Here is an 11602-nt window from a genome sequence, read left to right as displayed (position 1 = left end):
TCAGGTGCAAATGTTTCCAGGCTAGGCCAGGTGTGGTGGCTCATACCTGTAATCCCAACACTTTGGGAGGCTGGCAGGAGGATCACTTGAGGTGAGGAGTAGGACACCGGCCTGGTTGACAAAGCAAGACTCCCACTTTTATTTTTAAAGAAAGAAACATTTCCAGCCTTATTTTTTTTTCTTTTTTCCTTTTTTTTTTGGATATGGAGTCTTGACCTGTTGCCCAGGCTGGAGTGCAGTAGCATGATCTCAGCTCATTGCAACTTCTGCCTCTGGGTTCAAGCAATTCTCCTTACTCAGCCTCCCAAGTAGTTGGAACTACAGGCATGTACCACCACTCCTGGCTAATTTATTTATTTTTACTCGTTATCAAGGAAAAGCGCGAACACAGTCCCTCACTACCACAAATCATGCGTTGAATTTCCCACATTTGGGGAAATCACAGGGGTCAGCACATCCAGAGTGCAATGGATGAGCCTCACCTTCAGAAAACCACCTTTGTGATCATGGTATCTCCCCTGCCAGGTAATTTTTGTCTTTTTGGTAGAGACGAGGTTTCACCATGTTGGCCAGGCTGGTCTCAAATTCCTGACCTCAGGTTAACCACACGCCTCGGCCTCCCAAAGTGCTGGGATTATAGGCACGAGTCATCTCACACAGTCTCACGTATATCTGTTTTTCAAAGCTCTTCAGTCTTGGTATTATTTATTTATTTACTGGAGACAGGGTGTCACTCTGTGTCCCAGGCTGGAGTGCAGTGGCACAATCACAGCTTACTGCAAACTCTGCTTTCTGGGTTCAAGTGATTCTCAGGTCTCAGCCTCCTGAGTAACTGGGATTACAGGTGCACTTGGGTAATTTTTGTAGTTTTTTTAGTAGACACCGGGTTTTACCAGGTTAGCCAGGCTGGCCTCAACTGCCTAATCTCAAGTGATCTGCTTATCTGGGCCTCCCAAAGTCCTGGGGCTACAGGCATGAGCCACCCTGTCCAGCCCATTCCTGCTATTATTTAAATTGTATTTTTTTAATTGTTAAACAATAAGAAAATTTACATTTGGAACTGATTTTTAATTTTACTTGTAGTGTAGCTTTCTGCTATTCTTTACCAGGGACTGTGTTTCTAAAGTGTTGCTCAGGGAGAATTGGCAACAATAGTTTAGAGTGCAAATGGGGTTGGTGCCAGATGGCCTGGGCGTCAGTATTGTCTGAATTAGATACTGGAACTGATGACCTCTCACCCCCAGGCACCTTCTATGCAAATGATCATAGTTAATGGGATATGGACAACTACTAAGGAATCTGTATCTTTGTATATAGCACAGGGCCCTGAAAAGAGTCATTGTTTAGGGAATATTTACTGGCTGGCTGAGATTCCTGCAAAAGCCTAACTCTGCTACAAGATTCTAAGGTGAATGCCGATTATGACTTTAATGTTCTTGTACAGTTCACAAACTCTATTCACATGTGCTACGGATAATTTTAAGAATTCAAGGCTGGGCTTGGTGGCTCTCACCTGCAATTCCAGCATTTTGGGAGACTCAAGCAGGAAGACCGTTTGAGTCCTGGAGCTCCAGATCAGCCTGGGCAACACAGGGAGACGCTATCTCCCCCCAAAAATAAAAATAAAAATAAAAAATTAGCCAGGTGTGATGGCAGCGCCTAGATTCCCAGCTACTCAGGAAGCTAAGGTGGGAAGATCACTTGAACCTGGGAGGTCGAGGTTGCAGTGAGTCTTGATTATGCCACTGCACTCCAGCCTGGGCAACAGAGGGAGACCCTATGTCAAAAGTGAAATAAAGTGTTGTTTCTGTGTCTTCCTATCAAAATTAGAACTTAGGACTCTTTTCATCAAATCCTGTATTACACCATCCAAAAGTAATTTATTTGATGGAATGAAACCACTGGGAGTGCCCTGTGGTTCTAAGATACAGCATCTTTTATTTATTTATTTATTTTTTTGAGACAGAGTCTCATTTTGTCCACCAGGCTGGAGTTCAACAGCATGATCTTGGCTCACTGCAACCTCTGACTCCTGGGTTCAAGCAATTCTTCTGCCTCAGCCTCCCAAGAACTGGCGCATGCCTCTATGCTCAGCTAATTTTGTATTTTTAGCAGAGACGGGGTTTCACCACATTGGCCATGCTAGTCTTGAACTCCTGATCTTGTGATCTGCCTGCCTCGGCACCAAAAGTTCTGGGTTTATGCCATGAGCCACTGAGTCCAGCCTATACAGCACCTTTTAATACTGGTGCTTGTCCTGTGCACCCTGGTCTCTGGTTAAATAACAACTCCTCACTTAAGCCCTAGGGTCTGAGAAAAGGAAACATTGTGAGTAGCTCTGATAGAGGTGAGCAGAAACAAGTCAGAAATCTGACCAGGATCAACCCAGGCTCTGACCTTCCCAGAGCTTTCCCTCAGCTCTGCCCTGCCCCCTCCTCTCTGGCGTGTCTCCTGGTGTCCCCCACCCTCAGGTGACAGGGGTGCTGTGTACTCCCTGTGCTTTATCCTGCAGAGGAAATTCACTCATTCCCAGGTTTATTCTGTGTCACTGCAGTCCATTTTCCACAGAAACAGTTTCTCTCTCACTGAGTGGCCTCCATGTGCTCACATAGTACAAAAGGCCTTTTCTGTCACAATCATTTTTTGCTTATCCATTTAATAGCATTTCCAGAAGAAGAGTTGGAAAGACTAACAAAAACTTAAGTAACATTTCTTTTGATTTTAAAAATAATCTTAGGCCAGAGGCTGTGGCTCACATGTGTAATCCTAGCACTTTGGGAAGCTGAGGCAGGCAGATCACTTCAGGCCAGAATTTCAAGACCAGCCTAGCCAACAAGGTGAAACTTCTTCTCTACTAAAATTACAAAAATTGACTGGGTGTGGTGGCACATGCCCGTAATCCCAGCTACTTGGAAGGTTGAGGCAGGAGAATCGCTTGAACCTGGGAGGAGGAGGTTGCAGTGAGTTGAGATTGCACCACTGTACTCCAGCCTGAGTGACAGTGAGTTAGACTCTGTTTAAAAGCAATCTTAGTTTTAGAAGATTTGGAAAATCCTTCAAAAGCAAAAGGAAGAAAATAAAATTATCTGTTAGTTCATGTCTGGGAGAAGTTGTTAGGATTTTGTAGTAGACTCTTCTTGGATTTCTATTTAGTCATATGTAACAAAGGCATCCTTTACTAAGATGTGAATGTACTGGACAGTTTGTTCTAATCTTCCTTTTTATTTAATTGTATTATCAGTATTTTAGCATATCAGTCATTTTTTCTATTGTACTTTGTTGACTTCTTTAAAATTTATTTTTCTTCACTATAACCTCACTATAACCATGAGGCTGATTTGTTTACTTTTTTATTGATTCTTTTTTCTTTCTTTTTTTAATTTTTATTTTATTTTTTAATTATTATACTTTAAGTTCTGGGGTACATGTGAGATGGAGTCTTGCTCTGTCACCCAGGCTGCAGTGCATTGGGCATGATCTGGGGGTCACTGCAACCTCTGCCTCCCAGGTTGAAGCCATTCTTCCACCACAGCCTCCGGAGTAGCTGGACTACAGGCACCCACCATTATGGCTAATTTTTGTGTTTTTAGTAGAGACATGGTTTCACCATGTTAGCCAGGCTGGTCTTTGACTCTGGACCTCACATGATTTACCCACCTTAGCCTCCCCCCGTGCTGGAATTACAGGTGTGAGCCACTTCGTCCAGCCTCTTGTTTTTTTTTGTTTTCGTTTTTTTCTGGAGACAGGATCTCACTCTGCCACCCAGGCTGGAGTGCAGTGGCATAATCATAGCTAACTGCTGCCTTGAGCTCCTTGGCTCAAGTGATCCTCCCACTTTTGCCTCCCAAATTCCTGGGACCACAGGTGCATGCCGCCATGATCAGCTAATTTTCTTAAAATTGTTTTGTAGAGATAGGGTCTCCCTATGTCACCTAGGCTGGTCTCAAACTCTTGGGCTCATGTAATCCTTCCACTGTGGCCTCCCAGAGTGCTGGGATTACAGGTGTGAACCACTGCACCTGGCTTTGTATCATGTTTTTAGAAGCTGTATATATTTGTTTTATATGTTAGGGAATCGTAGATGTTTAGTTATTGAAGAAGTGAGTTAATATGAAAAATAATAAAATATGATATGTCTAAACACTTTATTTTAAATTTAAACAACAGTATATTGGCTTTGCAATTTTTTTTTTTTTTTGAGATAGAGATAGAGTCTCACTCTGTGACTCAGGCTGGAGTGCATGAAGTGCTGTGGCGCAGGCTCAGGTGAATGCACCCTCAACCTTCTGGGCTGGAATGATCCTCCCATCCCCTTCTGGGCTAGAATGACCCTCCTAACTAGATGGGACTACACATACTTTTTTGGGTATATTTTGTAGAGATGAGGTTTTGCCACGTTGTCCAGGCTGGTCTCAAATTCCTGGACTCAAGTGATCCGCCTACCTCAGCCTCCAAAAATGCTGGAATAATATGTGTGAGTCACCTCGCCCTGTTTGACTTTGCAGTCTTTTGGCTACAGGCGTAAGGCCCATCCTTGGAGAGAGGGTCCAATTTATTCCAGTTTCTTGTCTAAAGCAACCCTGTATCCAGTTTTTATTTCTGTAGAATGGATGAATAAAGACAGAACGTAAAAGACTTTTTTTTTTTGAGACTGAGTTTTGCCCTTGTCACCCAGGCTGGAGTGCAATAGAGAGAGATCTTGGCTCACTGCACAACCTCTGCCTCCTGGGTTCAAGCGACTCTCTTGCCTCAGCCTCCTGAGTAGCTGGGATTGTAGATGCACACCACCATGCCTGGCTAATTTTTGTATTTGTAGTAGAGATGGGGGTTTCACCATGTTGGCTAGGCTGGTCTTAAACTTCTGACCTTAGGTGATCTACCTCCCTCAGCTTTCCAAAGTGCTGGAATTACTGGTGTGAGCCACAGCGCCCGGCTCAGAATGTAGAAGAAGAACTTTAGAGACACTTAATACAAACTCCTAGATCAAGTGCAAATGTTTCCAGACTAGGCCAGGTGTGGTGGCTCATACCTGTAATCCCAACACTTTGGGAGGCTGATAGGAGGATTACTTGAAGTGAGGAGTTGGACATCAGCCTGGTCGACAAAGCAAGGCTCCCATCTTTATTTTTAAAGAAAGAAAAATTTCCGGACTCTTTTTTTTGATATGGAGTCTTGCTCTGTTACCTAGGCTGAAGTGCAGTGGTGTGATCTCAACTCACTGCAACTTCTGTCTCCAGGGGTCAGGCAACTCTCCTGCTTTGGCCTCCTAAGTAGCTGGGACCACAGGAGTATACCAGCACGCCCGGCTGATTTATGTATTTTTAGTAGAGACGGGGTTTCACCATGTTGGCCAGGCTGGTCTCAAACTCCTGACCTCAAGGGGCTGCTGAAACTGTGGGCTGTCACCTGAAACCAGTTTTATCTATTGGCTGCTGAAACCTGCTATGATTCAAATAGCTTCACCCACTGCCAGCTCCCCCACATTCTTTTTTTTTTTTTTTTTTTTTGAGACAAAGTTTTGCTCTTGTTGCCCAAGCTGGAGTGCAATGGCACAATCTCGGCTCACTGCAACTCCTGCCTCCTGGATTCAAGTAATTCTCCTGCCTTAGCCTCCCGAGTAGCTGAGATGACAGGCGCATACCACCATGCCAAGTTAATTTTGTATTTTTAGTAGAGACGGGGTTTCTCCACGTTGGTCAGACTGGTCTCAAACTCCTGACCTCAGGTGATCCATCTGCCTCAGCCTCCCAAAGTGCTGGGGTTACAGGCATGAGCCACCATGCCCCACTCCCCACATTCTTATAGTGCCAATGAATTTTTTCAAAAAGCAATACAACATTTTCTGTTTGTTTGTTTGTTTGAGACAGTGTCTCACTCTGTCCCTCAGGCTGGAGTACGGTGGTGTGTTCACAGCTCACTGCAGACTTGATGTCCCAGGCCCAACCTATCCTCCTGCCTGAGCCTCCTGAGTAGCTGGCACCATAGGCGCACACCACCATACCCGGCTAATTTTATTTTCATTCTTTTGTAAAGGCAGAGTCTCCCTGTGTTGTCCAAGTTAGCTGCAAACTGCTGGACTCAAGGGATCTTTCCACCTTGGCCTCCCAAAGTGTTACGATTACAGGCATGAGCCATGGCGCCTGGCCCAACATTAAAAAAAAAAAAAACCTCTAATTTTCTCTTTGTTCTTTAGACATAACAAACCATCCAGTCTGTGTGTATGCCTTGAATTGCAATTCTTTCTTTTTTTAAGACGGGGTTTCACCATGTTGGTCAGGCTGGTCTTGAACTCCTGACCTCAGGTGATCTGCCTGCCTTGGCCTCCAAAGTGCTTGGATTACAGGCGTGAACCACTGGGCCCGGCCGAATTGCAATTCTTTCTTTCCAAGTAAAACATTTTTCCAAGTGCAGTGGCTCACATATGTAATCCCAGCAATCTGGGAGGCCGAAGTGGGAGGATGCCTTGAAACCAGGAGTTCCAGACCAGCCTGGATAACATAGCAAGACCTCATCTCTACAAAAACTAAAAAATTAACTGTGTGTGGTAGCACATAGCTGTATTTCCAGCTACTTGGGAGACTGGTGTGGGAGGATTGTTTGAGCCCAGGAGTTTGAGGCTATAGTGAGCTGTGATCACACCACTGCACTTTAGCCTGGGCAACAGAGCCAGACCTTGTCTTAAAAATAAAAAATAGGCCGGGCGCAGTGGCTCAAGCCTGTAATCCCAGCACTTTGGGAGGCTGAGGCGGGTGGATCATGAGGTCAAGAGATTGAGACCATCCTGGTCAACATGGTGAAACCCCGTCTCTACTAAAAATACAAAAAATTAGCTGGGCATGGTGGCACGTGCCTGTAATCCCAGCTACTAAGGAGGCTGGGGCAGGAGAATTGCCTGAACCCAGGAGGCGGAGGTTGCGGTGAGCCGAGATCACGCCATTGCACTCCAGCCTGGGTAACAAGAGCGAAACTCTGTCTCAAAAATAAAAAAATAAAAAAAAATAAAGAAACAAACAAAAAACATTTTAATGTCAGATATTTGTCTCTATATTTTATTTGACTTCAATAGAACTGTTTTATGGTTTTTTTTTTAGAGGCAGTTTTGCATTAGTGCCTGTTGTGGAAGAAAGCATCATTCGGCCCGGTGCAGTGGGTAGCTTACGCCTGTAATCCCAGCACTGTGGGAGGCTGGGGCAGGCGGATTGCCTGAGGTTGGGAGTTTGAGACCAGCCTGACCAACATGGTGAAACCCCATATCTACTAAAAATACAAAATTAGCTGGGCATGGTGGTGCATGCCTACAATCCCAGCTACTAGCTACTTGGGAGGCTGAGGCAGGAGAATCACTTGAACCCAGGAGGAGGAGGTTGCAGTGAATTGCGATCTTGCCATTATACTCCACTCCAGCCTGGCAACCGACTGACACCCCACCTCAAAAAAAAAAAAAAAAAAAAAAAAAAAGATGGCTGGGTGTGGTGGCTCATGTTTTTAATCCTAGCACTTTGGGAGGCCAAGGCGGGCAGATCAGGAGGTCAGGAGCTTGAGACCAGCCTGTCCAACACAGTGAAACCCCATCTCTTCTGAAAATACCAAAATTAGCTGGGCGTGGTGGTGGGTGCCTGTAATCCCAGCTATTTGGGAGGCTGAGGCAGGAGAATCGCTTGAGCACGGAAGGCAGAGGTTGCAGTGAGCAGAGACTGTGCCACTGCACTCCAGCCTGGGTGACAGAGTGAGACGCCATCTGGGGGAGTGAAGCGGGTGACTGGAGAAGCTTTTGTGGAACAGTTCAGAGGAACACAAAAGAAGAGAGATTGTGCTGATGCCCTTCATGCCTATTGCTGTCTTAGATAACTGTCTGTGCACTGCCAGGGTAATCATTTCACTAATAGTCATTAAATATTCTAGTTTGTATCTTTCAAAGAGAACTTTTTTTTCTGAGACAGAGTCTTGCTCTGTTGCCCAGGCTGGAGTACAATGGTGAGATCTCAGCTCACTGCAACCTCCACCTCCTGGGTTCAAGTAATTCTCCTGCCTCAGTCTCCCAATTAGCCACCATGACCAGCTAATTTTTTGTATTTTTAGTAGAGACGGAGTTGTGCCATGTTAGCCAGGCTGATCTTGATCTCCTGACCTCATGCGATCCACCCACCTTGGCCTCCCAAAGTGCTGGGATTACAAGCATGAGACACCGCACCTAGCCTCAAAGAGAACTTAAAAAAAATACCCCAAACAGTTAACAATAATTTGTTATTAGTGTCACATAGGCAGTGTTTGGAGCCCCCCCACTCTTGTCTCAAAATTGACAGAGTTTGTTTGTATCAGGGTCTAGATTATTTTTTATTGGTTGTGTGGGTATGTTATTGTGATGAACCCTCATTTAAGCCATCCTGTTGATGGACAGTGAACTGAATGTAATTTACGTAATGAAAGCCAATCCTTCTAATGGGGTGGTGTTAGGAGGTGGGGACTTTGGGAGCTTATTAGGGATGGATAAGTTCCTGAGGGCAGAGCCCCCACGAAGAGATACATTGTCTTAAAGGAGGTCCCAGCATGAGTTTGTTCTCTTTTACCTTGTGAGGACTCAGGGAGGAGCCGGCCTCAGCAAGCAGAAAGCGGGCCCTGATCACTGACTTCTACCCTCCAGAATTGTGAGTAATAATCTGTTGTTTGTAAGTCACCATGGCTTTGGTGCTTTGGTAGAGCAACTGGAAGAGACATTTAGGTTGTTTGCAATGGTTTGCCTTTATTTAATCCTATCTGTGATGAATATACTGGAATTGGGGTTGGCTCTCATTTCCTCAGGCTGAACCTCCAGCTGGAGTTGCCCTTAAATTGTTGACAGAGGAATTCCCACATGGGAGTGCCTTAGTCTCTGTGGAAATGGGACTTGTTGGGACTCCAAAGAAGGAAGCACCAAGCTCCACGGTGGTTGGTTCAAAGTGTTCATTAGGAGAACTTACCTGGTGGTGTAGCGTATGCTTGGATAGACACTGAGAGAAAAGGATGTTCTGCTTAGGTATGTCCCTGTCAAGGGTGTCGCACTATGGAGTTTATAGGAAAGATTCAGGAATTTGGCTCAGGGTCAGTGCCAGTTTCTTTTGGCATTTTGGGTAAAAATTCAAATATTTTTGTTTAGTGCCTGGGAATAGTCATGGGCCCCAGCTTAGGTTCAAGCTTGCGAGAGAAATGAGCTGCCCAGCTCACAGAGCGGTCAAAGCACCTGGTGTTTCTTGGTTAGGACAGGAATGAAAGTGGGAGAATTGAAGGACATCACAGCTCCTCTTGCCGGATTCTTGGAGATGGGAGTTATGGGGTCACATAGAAGGAAGGACTGAGAGGGTTGGGCAGGAGCCGGGCTGGGTTTATCTCTGCTCACAGCTCTGCCAGTCCAGCGGTGGAGGTTTTCCTTCGTATTTCTCTCAGTATGGATAGGATGAAATGCAGTGGCTTATGTTTTCATAACTTAAGATCTTTTGTAAAATAGGTATTTTCCTGGGCGTTTTCCCAGGAGGTGTTTGTGTTTTAACTGACTTAATGGTTCTTATCCAAAGCCTGGTCTGACTGTCCATTTGGGTAAAGTTTTTCTTTAGTTCTAAAAATAATGGTATTCAGGAAAGCTTTAACATTTTGTAAACATTGATCTTGCATATAAGTCTATTGGTTATTATATATTTTAAGTGCTGTTCTCAGTTTTCCCCCATTGTATTTTTGCATTGGTTATTATTGCTTTTATGGGTTTGTATTTTTCTCAAAGATTCTTATGACTGATGAAACCTGAATATGAAAGATCACATAGTACAGAATGCACAGCTGTATAAGTGTAGAGCTCAATGATTTTTAAAAACCTTGCCCACTTGTGTCCCTACCACCCGGGTGACACTACAAGCCATACAAGATCCTCCAGGGCAGTACCTTCCCTTTAGGAGCATTCGCTTCTCAGGCTCAATGTCAAGCCTGTGAGAAGTCAACTGTGCTGCCAAAGCAATTACTTTGTTCACTGAATGTGCCTCCCTTACCTATTCTACTGATTTTTTTTGAGACGGATTCTCGCTCTGCCACCAGGCTGGAATGCAGTGGTGTAATCTCAGCTCACTGCAACCTTTGCCCTTCCAGGTTCAAGTGATTCTCCTGCCTCGGCCTCCCTAGTAGCTGGGACTACAGACACGTGCCACCATGCCCAGTTGATTTTTGTATTTTTAGTAGAGATGGGGTTTCATTGCGTTGGCCAGGATGGTCTTGATCTCTTGACCTCGTGATTCACACACTTGGCCTCACAAAGTGCTGGGATTACAGGCGTGAGTGACTGAGCCTGGCCTGTTATTCTATTATTAAAGGAGTTTGGTTATTTCCCATGCAATGACGACAAACTAGTTTTGAACATCTTGGCATAGGCTTTGGTATACACCCATGTGTACTCTGGTTGAGTATTTCAACAGGGCAGCACAGCCAGGTGGTAGGGCAAGTGGTGAGCCCATGGGGTCTCCCTCTCATGCCCAACAGTTTTCCATAGTGCGCAGCACATGGGAGCCTTTCTTTTCCTGCTCCTTTGGTTACCAGCACGTGGTGTCACTGTGTAACAGCTTTGAGCAGTTTTGTTGGTGTTTTGTGAGATGTACATTGGTTTGCATCGCAGTTTCGATTTGCGTTTCATGGTGATTAAGCATTTTGAGCATTTTTCTTGTGCTTGCTGGTTTTCAATGACCTTTATCGTTCAGATGCCTGTTAGAGGCTCTTGTCCACTTAAAAGAATGGGTTGTTTGGCCGGGCTTGGTGGCTCAGGCTTGTAATCCCAGCACTTTGGGAAGCTGAGATGGGGTGATAGCTTGAGGAGTTCATGATCAGCTTAGGCAACACAGCATAGTCTCCATGTTGCCCACAGCCTGTGCAACAGATCCCATCTCTTAAAAAAGGGGGAGCTGTTTGTCTTTTGTATGGTGATTCGTAGGGCTTCTTTGTCTTATTTTGGACATACACCTGGGTCATGTATTGCAAGTATGTATGTCCTCCCTGTCTCTAGCTTGCTTTTTCAAAATTGTAAGGGTTTGTTTTGATGAAGAGGTTATTGATTGATCTGCCTATTTCTACTGGAATATTGCTTCCACATGTACTATTGGGGCTTAGGGTGCCCTTAGTCCCTCAGAGGACTTTTAGGTTTTTGTTTTTTTGCCCTTTTAAGAATGAGAGAGGGGACCATGGTGCAGTACGCAGTAAATGCCAGACTTAAAAGTGTTTGTAGAAAGTGATTTATTTAGAGAAAGAGAAATAGGAAAAGGAGAGAGAAATAAACAACTAACTTTTACACTGAGTGAGAGAATTTAGAAAGATGGAATTTGGGAAAGGAAAGCAGGTTTTATTTACACTGAGTGGAAGGGAATAGAAATGGAGTTTAGGGGCCGGGCGCGGTGGCTCAAGCCTGTAATCCCAGCACTTTGGGAGGCCGAGGCGGGTGGATCACGAGGTCAAGAGATCGAGACCATCCTGGTCAACATGGCGAAACTCCGTCTCTACTAAGAATACAAAAAATTAGCTGGGCATGGTGGCGCGTGCCTGTAATCCCAGCGACTCAGGAGGCTGGGGCAGGAGAATTGCCTGAACCCGGGAGGCG

The 11602-nt window shown here is 45.0% G+C and overlaps 1 protein-coding gene and 1 non-coding gene across 2 annotated transcripts in view; both read right to left on the bottom strand.

Moving 5' to 3' along the window:
• Window positions 1-11602, bottom strand: part of LOC108294356 (alcohol dehydrogenase 6-like) — a 42623-nt gene that overhangs the window by 23524 nt on the left and 7497 nt on the right. The gene's annotated exons all lie outside the window — the stretch shown is intronic.
• On the bottom strand, window positions 371-533 carry LOC119469117. The gene has a single exon (XR_005197934.1). It is a non-coding gene; the product is annotated as a U1 spliceosomal RNA (small nuclear RNA).

This window comes from Cebus imitator, unplaced genomic scaffold (assembly GCF_001604975.1).
Source record: "Cebus imitator isolate Cc_AM_T3 unplaced genomic scaffold, Cebus_imitator-1.0 Scaffold575, whole genome shotgun sequence".
Lineage (NCBI taxonomy): Eukaryota > Metazoa > Chordata > Mammalia > Primates > Cebidae > Cebus > Cebus imitator.
This window is presented reverse-complemented; position numbering and strand designations above follow the sequence as displayed.